Genomic DNA, 13472 nt, shown 5'->3' with positions numbered 1-13472 from the left:
TATTTCCTAAAATCAAGACAAATATTTAGAAGACATTTTTCCTTGGCCTAAATAACACACCTGTTGATAGAAAACCACATTAAGCTTTTGAGGAAATACCTTTGTTTCTAAAATGGACACAAAGTAACAGTTGAAAGTATTTATTGGAAGTTTATCATTTGCCCATGGAGTCTCTTGCTAGCAAATTTATTGCTAACTTAAGTGTATAGAAAAATAAGCTTTTGTATTTAAAATACCATTGTATCTTCAACAAGCAATGGCTTTAGGCCATTCTGTTTCTCAGTCTCTGCTAATCATAGAATTTTTCATTCATTTTTGTTTTATTTTTGCTCTTCCTCTCCCTCCACCGTTAAACTCAAACACATCTCAGAAAAAGTCAGCATCTACAGTATGACTTTCCATTTAAAAAAACAAAACTCAGACTACAAAATCTAGATTTCATAGTAAGATCCTTCTCCATAAATAGAGGTGGAGTTTGTTGTTTGAACTATAATTTATAGCGCAAAGTATATAGAATCCATTTACTTAGGCCTACAGAGACAAAGGAATGTAGACAATTCAGTTATTTATCTAAGTATTCACTAACAACAAAAACACAATGTGCAGTGGTTAATGAGAAGTAGATAGTAACATTTGAAATAATCAAAGCTAATAACTTTTGGTGCTTTTGCTTTGTTTTTTTAATTTCATGGATGTAGCCTTCCATGAGAAAGAAAGGAAAAATCATTTTTTATATTATTTTTCTGACACTAGGTTTTTTAATGTACTTTACATAGTAAAATACCATTATATCCCAGCATATTTCTATAAACATTTGGATATGTTAGGGGTCAAATTCACTTTCTGTACACATAAGGTAATTAATCAGATGAGTGCCCACAGAAGCACCACAAAAGGGTGTTGCTAGGAATTTCTCCTGCTGAAATAATGAGCCTGGAATAGAAAATAAAAGATCAATCATTTGACTTTGGAGCCACATATTTTAGACTTAGGTGATTAAAATGCCAACTGTTAGTACAAAGAAGATAAACTTAAGAGTTAAAATCCCATATTCCATTGACAACAATGATATGATGTCTTTTTTACTCCCTTATTATAAATGGGAGATATAAACTTCTAATTTGGGTATCAGGAAACATTGGAAAATCAATAGAGCAAACATTTTTATATAATAACAGTATTTTCTTCAAGATACATAAGGTGGTGGGATATAATAGGGTTTATGGTAATTTGGGAAAGAAATACTGTAATGCCTAATAGGCTGAAGGATATTGTCATATGCTATCAAATATTCTATTGTTTTTTCATAATTAAATCAGTAATATTTCAACATTTTATACCTCTAAAACTAAGAACAGAACAATACTAAAGATAGCTTGCACTGTGTCCAACTGGAATTTACATAAATTGATTTTTCTTTCTTATTCAAATTCCTTAAATTTCATTCTAAGGTAACTTAAAGAATATGGTACTCTGAGAATGTCCATAACCAGCTAGAAGAAGAGATTTGATTTCATAAATTTGCCAACCTGGGTGATGATAGTCCAAAGTAAAATGATAAACTAAATTCTGAGTTTCAAGCTGAGCCTATTTATTACCTGGACATTACTGCCAGTCTTTCTGTTACACAGAGATCAATCTTATCTTTTTCCAGGATCTCATTCATTTTATGGATAGAATTTATGCTGTCAGAATACATGCAGATTAATTTTTTATAAGTTAAATGCATAACTTTAAAATATCAAATGAATAACTTCAAAATAAATATCTTTGTTTTTATTTTAATAACATTTCATAATCTAGCTGCCATTGATAGTGAAATACTTTAATTATGTCATTCATGTGTGTAGTAGTCATTTGTATTAAAAACAAACATGTTTTGGTTGAGAGGACTATGTAGATTCACTCATCTCTGTATCTTTCTCTGTTAGTACCTGAAAATTCTTTATATTCAAGACCTGATGGTTTTCAAAAGATTATGAGAGTACTTTTGGATTTCCTACTTATTGGACTAATTATACATTTCCTTTAAACTTCCTTTTTTTTCCCCCCTCAAAATGTGAACAATGTGAACAATGTTTCCCTTTCAACTACAACAAAATACTTATCAAAGATGAACTGTCATCATAAACTTAGTTACAACTTGGTGACAAAACTTCAATTCAAGCCTTAATAAATGTCCATGATTCACCCCTGTTCAGGAACAGAATGAAGTTCTGCTATTTTTTCCCCTTTTCTTCCCCAAGTCAACGAACCAGCCCCACTCCGCCCCTTCTCCACCCCTTCTTTTGATCTTTTATTCTTCCCCCACATACAATAGTTGACTGTCTTTAACACAATACCACAAGAGAGACTCTTTTTTTTTTTTTTTTTAAGTAACAAGGAGAAAAGTGGAAAAAAATCAAGGGATGCAAAGAGAAATTATCCAGAGAAGAGAAAAATGGACGCAAGAAGAAGAGCAATGTTAAAGGAAGAATGGGTTTATTCCTGTAACACAGATGAACACAATGCAAAGAAGAAAGAAGTAGAGCAGAGACAGAAACATAAAGGCCAAAACTGGGAATGAAACTTGTAGCATTCATGACACAAAAGAGTAAGGCAAATCACCGATTTCAATATTTAATCATCTAAAATTGTTATTGCTAAACAAATATGATACATCACCTTCAATATCTCCCTATGAATGTACAAAAATATGAAAAAAATTTTTAATTCTTTTTCTATTTTTTTTTTTGTTTGTTTCTTTTTCTACTTTAAAAGTAGCCAGGTTATGGACTTCCCTGGTAGACCAGTGGTTAAGAATCGCGTAACAATAGAACCTGTGCTCCGCAACAAGAGAAGCTACTGCAATGAGCAGCCCAACTGGAGGGTAATCCCTGCTCACCACAACCAGAGAAAACCTGGGGAAGGTAATGAAGACTCAGCACAGCCCAAAATTAATTAATTAACTTAAAAATTATTTCAATAAATCAGTGATTTTCAAAGGTCAATTTAGGTAGGCAAATATGACTGGAAAAAAATAGGAAATATATGATAAGGTCTTTATTTCCCCCAATTTTTGTTCTTTTTAACAGCTTTACTGATAATTAACAAATCATATAATTCACCATTTAAAGGATATGTTTCCCCCCGCCCCCCACACACACACACAAAAACAGAAATACAGATCAATGGAACAGAATAGAAAACCAAGAGATAAACCCATGTACCTATGGTCACCTAATCTATGACAAAGGAGGCAAGAATATATAATGGAGAAAAGACAGTCTCTTCAATAAGTGGTGCAGGGATAACTGGACAGCTTCATGTAAAAGAATAAAATCAGAACACTCTCTAACACCATACACAAAATAAACTCAAAATGGATTAAAGACCTAAGTGTAAAACCGGATACTATAAAACTCCTAGAGGAAAACATAGGAAGAACACTGACAGAAATCACAGCGAGATCTTTTTTGACCCACCTCCTAGAGTAATGTAAATAAACAAATGGGCCGAGTTAAAAGCTTTTGCACAGCAAAGAGAACTATAAATGAGACAAAAAGACAACCCTCAGAATGTGAGACAATATTTGCAAATGAAGCATCTGACAAGAAATTAATCTCCAAAATACACAAACAGATCATGAAACTCAGTATCAAAAAAAAAAAAAAAATCAAAAAATGGGCAGAAGACCTAAATAGGCATTTCCCCAAAGAAGACCTACAGATTGCCAAGAAGCATATGAAAAGATGCTCAACACCTCTAATTATTAGAGAAATGCAGATCAAAACTATAATGAGGTACCACCCCACTCGGGTCAGAATGGCCATCATCAAAAAAATCTACAAACAATAAATGCTAAAGAGGGTGTGGAGAAAAGGATACTCTCCTACACTGTTAGTGGGAATGTAAATTAGTACAGTCACAATGGAGAACAATATGGAGAGTCCTTAAAAAACTAAAAATAAAGCGAGCAAAAAATCAAGCAATCCCACTCCTGGGCATATATACTCTAAGAAAATTATAATTCAAAAAAATGCATGCATCCCATTAGCAGTATTTACAATAGCCAGGACATGGAAGTAACCTAAATGTCCATCAAGGATGGATAAAGATGTGGTGTATATACATACATATATATATATATAATATATATATATACACACACATATATATATAATGGAATATTATCAATAAAAAGGAATACTACAGGGTCATTTGTAGAGATGTGGATGGACGTAGTGTCTGTAATACAGAATGAAGTAAATCAGAAAGACAAAAACAAATTGAATATTAATGAATATATGTGGAATCGAGAGAAAATGGTACAGATGAACCTATTTGCAGGGCAGAAATAGAGATGCAGATGTAAATAATGAACTGTGGACATGGTGAGGGGAGAGGGAAGTGGGGAGTGGAATGAATTGGGGGGCTGGGACTGGCATCTGTGCACTGCCGTTTGTAAAACAGATAGCAGTGGAAAACTGCTATATGGTGCAGGGAGCTCAGCTGGCTGCTCTGTGGTGACCTTAGATGGGTGAAATGGGGGCATGGGGTGGGAGGGGGGTCCAAGAGGGAGGGGATATATGTATACATACAGCTGATTTACTTTGTTGTATAGCAGAAGCTAACACAACATTGTAAAGCAACCATACCCCAATTTAAAAAATAAAAATAAAGAGTATGGTCCAGTGGCTTTTAGTTTTATAGAAAGGTTTTCACTATCATTTCTATTTTTTAAAATATCAATCATTACATAAACTAGGAGAATATTTTATGAGATCTGTAAGTATTAGCTATATAGACATGTAGCAAATGTTAATCAAAGTAACATTAATGTTAAACAAATTTTAACAACCCTGATACTTAAGTTATAGAAATTACTGATGACTAGGGTATTTCCAAATATAAAACCTTAGCCTATATCCTTCACATAATCCACCTCAAGCAACTAATCACTATAAAAGTTTCTATTTAAACTTAAATGAAAGGAAGCTGTGGTACATATACACCATGGAATATTACTCAGCCATTAAAAAGAATTCATTTGAACCAGTCCTAATGAGATGGATGAAGCTGGAGCCCCTTATACAGAGTGAAGTAAGCCAGAAAGATAAAGAACATTACAGCATACTAACACATATATATGGAATTTAGAAAGGTGATAACGATAACCCTATATGCAGAACAGAAAAAGAGACACAGAAATACAGAACAGACTTTTGAACTTTGTGGGAGAATGTGAGGGTGGGATATTTCAAAAGAACAGCATGTATACTATCTATGGTGAAACAGATCACCAGCCCAGGTGGGATGCATGAGACAAGTGCTCCGGCCTGGTGCACTGGGAAGACCCAGAGGAATCGGGTGGAGAGGGAGGTGGGAGGGGGGATCGGGATTGGGAATACATGTAAATCCATGGCTGATTCATATCAATGTATGACAAAACCCACTGAAAAAAAAAATAAAAATAATAAAAAAAAATAATAATAAAAAAATAAACTTAAATGATAAAAATAATCACTTTGAGCTCACTCTGATAGAGCCATATACAAACAATAAAATTACAATTCAGATTGGCATATGCACCTACTTCTTCATTTCTATCATTTAAGTATATACTGTACAGTTCATTTTGTATTACCATGTTTACATTGAGAGTAGTATTTATGATACTGAAGGATATGAGGCTGTAAATGGCATTTGCATTCATCAGATACATCAGCTCTGCTTCTACATTGAATCTCAGGCTAGAGCTATTTATTGCTTTATGTACTGTTTTTCCATAAACAGCAATACCTCAGTAGGACACCTTCATAGTACTGATTTTTGAGCCTTTCAATGGAGATGAGAAAGGCAGAAACATTTTATAGAGATGAAACAATCTCATCCTGATCAAGTAAATAAGAAGCTTTAAAAACTGAATATGAAAATACCAGAAAAAATACATCAATAAAATTCATAACTAAATGCATTTTATTTTGATAACTTCTATTAGATCCTCAAATCTACCATATGTGGAGGATTTGTCATTTTATTGCTCAATAAAATAGTAACACTTACTGAATTGAGTGCTTTCTCTTAAAAGTTTTGTTAAAAGCTTAAATGGCAAAAACCACTACAATATTGAAATTAGCCTCCAATTAAAATAAATTAATTTTTTAAAAACTTAAGTAAAAATACTTTCTAAACACCATTATAGTAATAGTAATCTGAAAATACAATCTCCAACTTATAAATATGTTTCAAACAATTACTTTTATATCAGTGTTTTGAAACCCAGATTTCATTTTCTCATAGAGAGATGTGAATTTTAGTTAGTAACCTGAGCATATATTTAAATTCCCACTTAGCTTCAAATGCTGTGTGTAGAATTACCATTTCTAGTCATAAAGTCCAACAGACCTCAAATACAGTTAAATTAATAACATTGGAAGTACCAGTTGATTAATGTGGATTTATTTTCATCACTTAATCTCATTAATAGCATTAAGAGTAATTTACCCCCACTCACCACAACTAGAGAAAGCCCATGCGCAGCAACGAAGACCCAGTGCAGCTGAAAATGAAATAAAGAGTAATTTATTACATCCCATTAAGAAAAAAAGCCATGTCTTCCCTTTCACACATGTAGCATATATACATGAGTACATAAAGAACATAGTATATTGTTTCATGTAAACTAGAAACTTATATGTGTCTTTATTAATTTGTTCATGTTTTATTCTTTCAGTCAGTCATCTATTTGTCATTAAGAACTTGCTAAGAGCTATATACTCTGATAGGAATCATAAGCTTCATAAATTTATATGTTTCTACTCACCATCAAGAAATTGAGTGAAATGTGTGTGTTTGTAGGTGATACAGACATATTAGATGAGATATCCACTTATTTTCTAGCTTTAAGGCAAGGTACATCATGCCCTTTGGTACTAAAAACAAAGCTATAGAACTTGAAACTTATATCCAGAATACCAGGTCAAAAACCATTGTAAATTACACTATGGAGGGGCAACAGCTTTGGAAAAGGTTAAGCTTAGAGTTACCATATGCCCAGCAACTCAACTTCCAGATATTTATCCAAAAGAGATGAAAACTTATGTCTGCAGAAAAACATGTACCTGAAGTGTTCAGAGCAGCAATATTTATAATAGCCAAAAAGCAGAAACAAGCCAAATGTCAATCAACTGAAAAACAGATACATAAAATATGGTATATCCATTCAATGAAATATTATTTGGCAATAAAAACTACTGAAGTACTGATCATACTAAACATGGATAAATTGTGAAAATATGTTAAGTGAGAGAAGCCAGTCACAAAAGGCTAAATAATGTAATTCTATGTATTAATACATGACATGTCTAAAATAAGCAAATCCATATCAGAAGTACATTACTGTCACTTCAGACTACAATGGGTTATTAGGTGAAACGGGGAGTGACTGCTAATTGGTATGGGGTTTCTTTTGGAGTGATGAAATGTTCTAAGATTTAGAACATTTGATTGTGTAGAACATTTGATTGATTGTGGTTATGGCAGCCAACTTTGTAAATATACTAAAAACCACTGAATAGTACGTTTTACATGGGTGAATGGCATATCAACTTTACCTAAATTATAGCTCATTATTATACTATATAATCTATGTATGTGTATGTGTATTTACTACCTTGCAAATTTTATACACAATACCACCTTTAGTTAAGTACCTGGGCTGTGGACACTCTATGCCTATATTATGAAAAAAGCAAAACAGACGGTAAATGAACCAAAAGTATTACATGTAAGAAAAACTAATCAAAATTTGGTATTCTGTATATTTAAAGTAAATCTGGCATAACTGAAATTTCTTCTAAATATCCTCCTAAGAGCCAAGATCAGTTCCTGGGAGGTGTGAATTCATACAGAAGAGGATTTATCCCTCCTAAGCAATTTCAAAGGACATATTCAGTCCATAATCAGTTTCCTGAGCTAGAGGCTGGACTGAGATGTTACAGAGAAAAAAAAATCCTAATGACAGGAGAAAGCTATAGTGGTAACACTGAAGGTACTGTACCATTCACAAAATCAGTGGTTCTCAAATTTGATTAGGCATCATGAACACCTGGAAGACCTGTTAAAAGGTAAGTGGTTCCAAGCCCTGAATTTTTGATTCCATAGACCACAGTGGGGCCTGAGAATCTCCATGCCTAACAAATTCACAAGTGATAGTGATCTCGCTGGTCAGGGAAATTCTGCTGCTTACTCATAAATGTTTGTAGGTGGGAAGTGATGTGAGGTGAGTCAGGGAAAAGTAGAGAAAGGGGATGACATACTGAACACAAATTTTCTAAGTTGATAAACCAACTCAGAGCCAAGTTGCCAACACTGATGGATTATCTTGGTACCTGGTGAGAGGGATGATTCAGTAAGTGAGTTTTACTACCAGATGATACCCTTAATACTAATTCCTGAGCTAAATTGCCATCAGATCTTCTGCTTCCTTTCATGTTTCAAATTAACTGATATTGGCATGCCCCTATAATAGCTCTAGCAACGTGTGAGGCCAAGTTGGAAGGTCACCCTTCAGTATGAGAGTTGGAATATGTCAAAGACCTCACTCTTCCCCAAACATGTACCCTCAAGACCACCTCCCTCCCTGACTTAGCTTAAAACACTGTTATCAAATGGATTACATTAGATTAATTAAGAAGTATATTCAAATGCACAAGCTATTAGGATGGAAATACCACTCCCATTGAGAGTAACAAATATTCATTTGTCCTTATCAAAAATTGCTTTATCAGCTGAACTAGTTATCACCTTGAAAGGAGATTTCCAGGCTCTATGAGAAATTATTTTGGTTTTGGTAAGGAAAGGCAGTACAGATTTAAATCACTGCAACCATTTCATTCTGAAATGAAATGATTAAGATATTTTATTTAATTTACCATTAAAATAAATTTGTAAGAACAATAATCAACAAGGAACATTATTAACAGAGTACTTTAAACATAGTCATTATTAGCTGTTTCTCAAATCTACTTTATATGACCCTAAAGGACAAGTTCACTCTTTTAAATAAGACCTAGAGCCTCATATAGGTCACAGAATCCTTTCAGCGAGCAAAAACTAAAAACAAAATCCTCATTGGATTTAAAAAAAAAAAAAAGAAAGGAACTGTCCTTAATGCCCTGGACAGAAAAGTAATCTGGATGCTCCAAAAAAAATATGGCTATGAAATAAAAAGGATTCGATAGAGAAAGTACAGGACTGTAATCCAGTCTTCCTCTTCTTTCAGTTCCCCAGGTTTTCCAAAGAAATGTGTATCATCTGGAGATAGATGTTTGTTCCCTGCTTGTGTTATGTCAATATGAATAAACAGACAGTCACACTAATATGGAGACTGGGACTGGTAAATACATGTTTTGGGTTACTGTAAGATTTGGAAGTTTAAATTGGATTTTGTGACTTTTGAAAGCCATCTGCAAAACCAAAATATATATATATGTTTTAATTTATAAGAAATACAGCACTGTAATTGTAACTATTTGATTATTCACTATTACTTTTAATATGCATTATGTGACTCAGCAAGGTAATTCTTGGGTTTAAATTAAACTATAAGTAACATTATTAAAGTATCTTGATATATAAAAAAAAATTGAGCCCCTGAAATGTTAGGGCTATTTTAGCTGTAGTTTATAAAACTGAATAGGTTAATTCTTACTATGATATACTCAACATTTGCAAGTGTTATCACCTATGAAATTTGGTTCTGCTTGCTTCTTTTATATAAAACAATAATACTGTTGTTAATATATACACACACATATATATATACATGTTCTCCTTTAATACAAAATTTTTCACAGAATGTTGGAGTTGATATGATAGGATCATATTCACATACATCTTAATATAACTAAGACCCTTAAAAATATAAATTGGGGATCATGCTAGATTCTATCAATGTATTTTATATTATTCTTACTTTTAAAGGACTATTCAACAGAATAGACATTTTTGGACTATAATAATGCTAAATAATCACATATTTAACATTCATTAAAATAGTCACAGAACTAATTATCTATGAAATCATGCTCTGTAAAATTTTGGTGTTTCAATGGGGGGAAAAATGAACATCCTCTTAAGTTAATGTTTTGATTTATAAGATTAAGGTGTATTTTCATTTTGGTTTTTGTTTGTTTTTCTAACTAATTATATAGGTAATTCTGTATTAGATTAACATTGATCTATGTGAGAAATATAACTATATCTAAGGACTTCAAGGTTTTTTGTTCTGTTTTTGCTCATTTAGTAATCCATTGCAGGCTTGCTTGTCACCAAGCAGATTGTGCTTAGTGGTAACTAAAGGAAACAGGTTCTTTCCTGCTCAGAGCTCTTGTTACCCAGAGCCCTGGAGTCCTTTGCATCCAAACAAAAGAAGAAAGGCAGACTGGATAAGGAATCGCCACTTCTTAACAGCTTCTTCTCTCATTCTTTTGTGGTAACTAGTCCAATGGACCTACCGAGATGAAAGTGGAGGTTGACAGATGAAGGTCCCTGTCGGAGCAGTAACTTCCCATAAATACAACAAAAGATGGAGCACAAATTTTGGTGACCTGTTTCTCCCACAAGAGAGCCAATGTCAAAATAATTCAGAATGAGAAAGATTTGACCATCCACCAGTAGCTTTTAAAATGTAAGAAGGATATGCGCTAAGGAATGCAAGGGTCTCTAAATGCTGAAAGGTGGGGATGAGGGGTGGAAACAGACTGTCTCCCAGAAGGAGTTTAGGCTTGCCAGTATTTCTATTTTAGTCTAGTGAGAGTCATTTTGGATTTCTGGCCTTCAAAACTCTAAGATAATAAACTTGTGTTATTTTAAGTCTCTATATTTGTGGTAATCTATAATCAGTTCAGTTCAGTCACTCAGTCGTGTCCAACTCTTTGCAACCCCATGAACCTCAGCACACCAGGCCTCCCTATCCATCACCAACTGCCGGAGTTCTCCCAAACCCATGTCCATTGAGTCGGTGATGCCATCCAGCCATCTCATCTTCTGTCGTCCCCTTCTCCTCCTGCCCTCAATCTTTCCTGGCATCAGGGTCTTTTCAAATGAGTCAGCTCTTCGCATCAGGTGACCAAAGTTTTGGAGTTTCAGCTTCAACATCAGTCACTCCAGTGAACACCCAGGACCAATCTCCTTTAGGATGGACTGGTTGGATCTCCTTGCAGTCCAAGGGACTCTCAAGAGTTTTCTCCAACACCACAGTTCAAAAGCATCAATTCTTGTGCACTCAGCTTTCTTTATAGTCCAACTCTCACATCCATACATGACTATGGAAAAACCATAGCCTTGACTAGACAGAAATTTGTTGGCAAAGTAATGTCTCTACTTTTTAGTATGCTATCTAGGTTGGTCATAACTTTCCTTCCAAGGAATAAGCGTCTTTTAATTTCATGGCTGCAGTCGCCATCTGCAGTGATTTTGGAGCCCAGAAAAATGAAGTCAACCACTGTTTCCACTGTTTCCCCATCTATTTCCCATGAAGTGATGGGACCAGATGCCATGATCTTAGTTTTCTGAATGTTGAGCGTTAAGCCAACTTTTTCACTCTCCTCTTTCACCTTCATAAAGACGCTCTTTAGTTCTTCTTCACTTTCTGCCGTAAGGGTGGTGTCATCTGCCTATCTGAGGTGATTGGTATTTCTCCCGGCAATCTTGATTCCAGCTTGTGCTTCTTCCAGCCCAGCATTTCTCATGATGTACTCTGCATATAAGTTAAATAAGCAGGGTGACAATATACAGCTTTGACGTACTCCTTTCCCGATTTGGAACCAGTCTGTTGTTCCATGTCCAGTTCTAACTGTTGCTTCCTGACCTGCATACAGGTTTCTCAAGATGCAGGTCAGGTGGTCTAGTATAGCAGGAATAGATTTGGGATCTCAATTCCTATTACGATAAATTAGCGGGTCACGGAAACTTCAAAAAAAATTTTTTTAGGCCAGGCTTGTGTTTTGTTCTTAACAATAAAATTCTCTAAAAATGTAGAGACTTCAGATCTAATTAGTTCCATCAGTACCCACGTTACCATTACCGTACTCAAAAGTTCTTAGACATTATACTCAAATCAGCTTTAGTCCTTTTCTTTTCTTCCTTCTCTCTTTATTTCTGTCTCTCTTCCCTTAATATAAGTTGCATTAGGACCACATGACCACATGAGATTATAAATGTCTTTGGACTAAAATACTCTTAATCTCTGCCATAGGGCTGAACTTTTCATTCTGTTCTTTCATGAGCCCTTCTTATAAAATTCCTTTAAGTCACACAAGAACCATCCATTATCTTTATCATGGGTTTTTTTTCCCCCTCTCTCTTTTCTAGAAAGAACTATAGGTCTGGTAGCTATGTAGTTTCCTTATTAAATTTTGCTAGTGATACCCTGATAAAATCTGCATAATATGTGTCTTTTTTCCTAGTCTGTTAGATCAGTTTCTTTGCTGACCACCTCCTGACCACTGAACCAATGCTGCATATTTTAGGCTTTGGTTCTGGTATCACTCCAGCTCAAAGAATCCATAATTGCATTAGTTTGAGAATGTTCACTGTCTTACCAATAACCCCATATGTTTCAGTGGTTCACCAAAAAAAAAAAAAAAGGGCATTTTTTTTCTCACTCTGCTAACAGTACAATATGGGGATTCACCTAGATGTTTTCAAGCTGTGGTCCCAACCTCCCTGAAACTCACAGTCACCAGCAGGAGATGGAGAGGAGAAGGCAGGCCTTTTTTTTTTCTAAAAAGATTTAGTATAAGAGCACATCACAGAATTTCTGTTCACTTTTCAGTGGAGAGACATGATCCTCTCTAGATGCAAACAAGCTAGGAAGTCTGGTCTTTTTTCATAGCATGGCCTCTCTAAAGTCAGTTTTATAGCATGGAAGGAGAGCTACACATTTTGTTAGACAGTGAACTGTTTTTGCTACTAATACATATTCATCATGTTCGAAAAAGAGTATTTTAAAGTTTTTCTTATTTATAAACGCTTTGCTAACTAGGACGATGTCCTCAGCCAGGATGGAAAACCACTGGTTTTGAGGTATTATACTACATCTCAGAGGAGAAGTAGCAAGCAAAAATGTTGATTCTTTGGAGAATGGAGTACTTGAATATGCACTGATAGAAAGGTCAGGAAAATACAAGGACTGTAATAGGTTCTGGGGGAAAAACATTAAAAAAAAAAAAAGCACAAGGATCCCTACCCTTTTGGACCTTACAATTTTGTCAAGGAAAAGCATTAAATAAGTCACACATACAACTACAAGAGCTGAGAAGTGCTACAGATGAAAAATCTAAAGTACTATAATAAGAGAATCCAACAATAAGACTTAATACTGGTAAGTAATTTCTCAGAGAAAGACATACAGAAGAATGATTGTTAGACAGGTAAAGTTGGGTCAGAGACATCCCAAGGAAAGGATAATTGTGTGAAGGCGTGTA

This window comes from Dama dama, chromosome 18, assembly GCF_033118175.1.
Source record: "Dama dama isolate Ldn47 chromosome 18, ASM3311817v1, whole genome shotgun sequence".
NCBI lineage: Eukaryota > Metazoa > Chordata > Mammalia > Artiodactyla > Cervidae > Dama > Dama dama.
Note: the sequence above shows the minus strand (reverse complement) of the source record.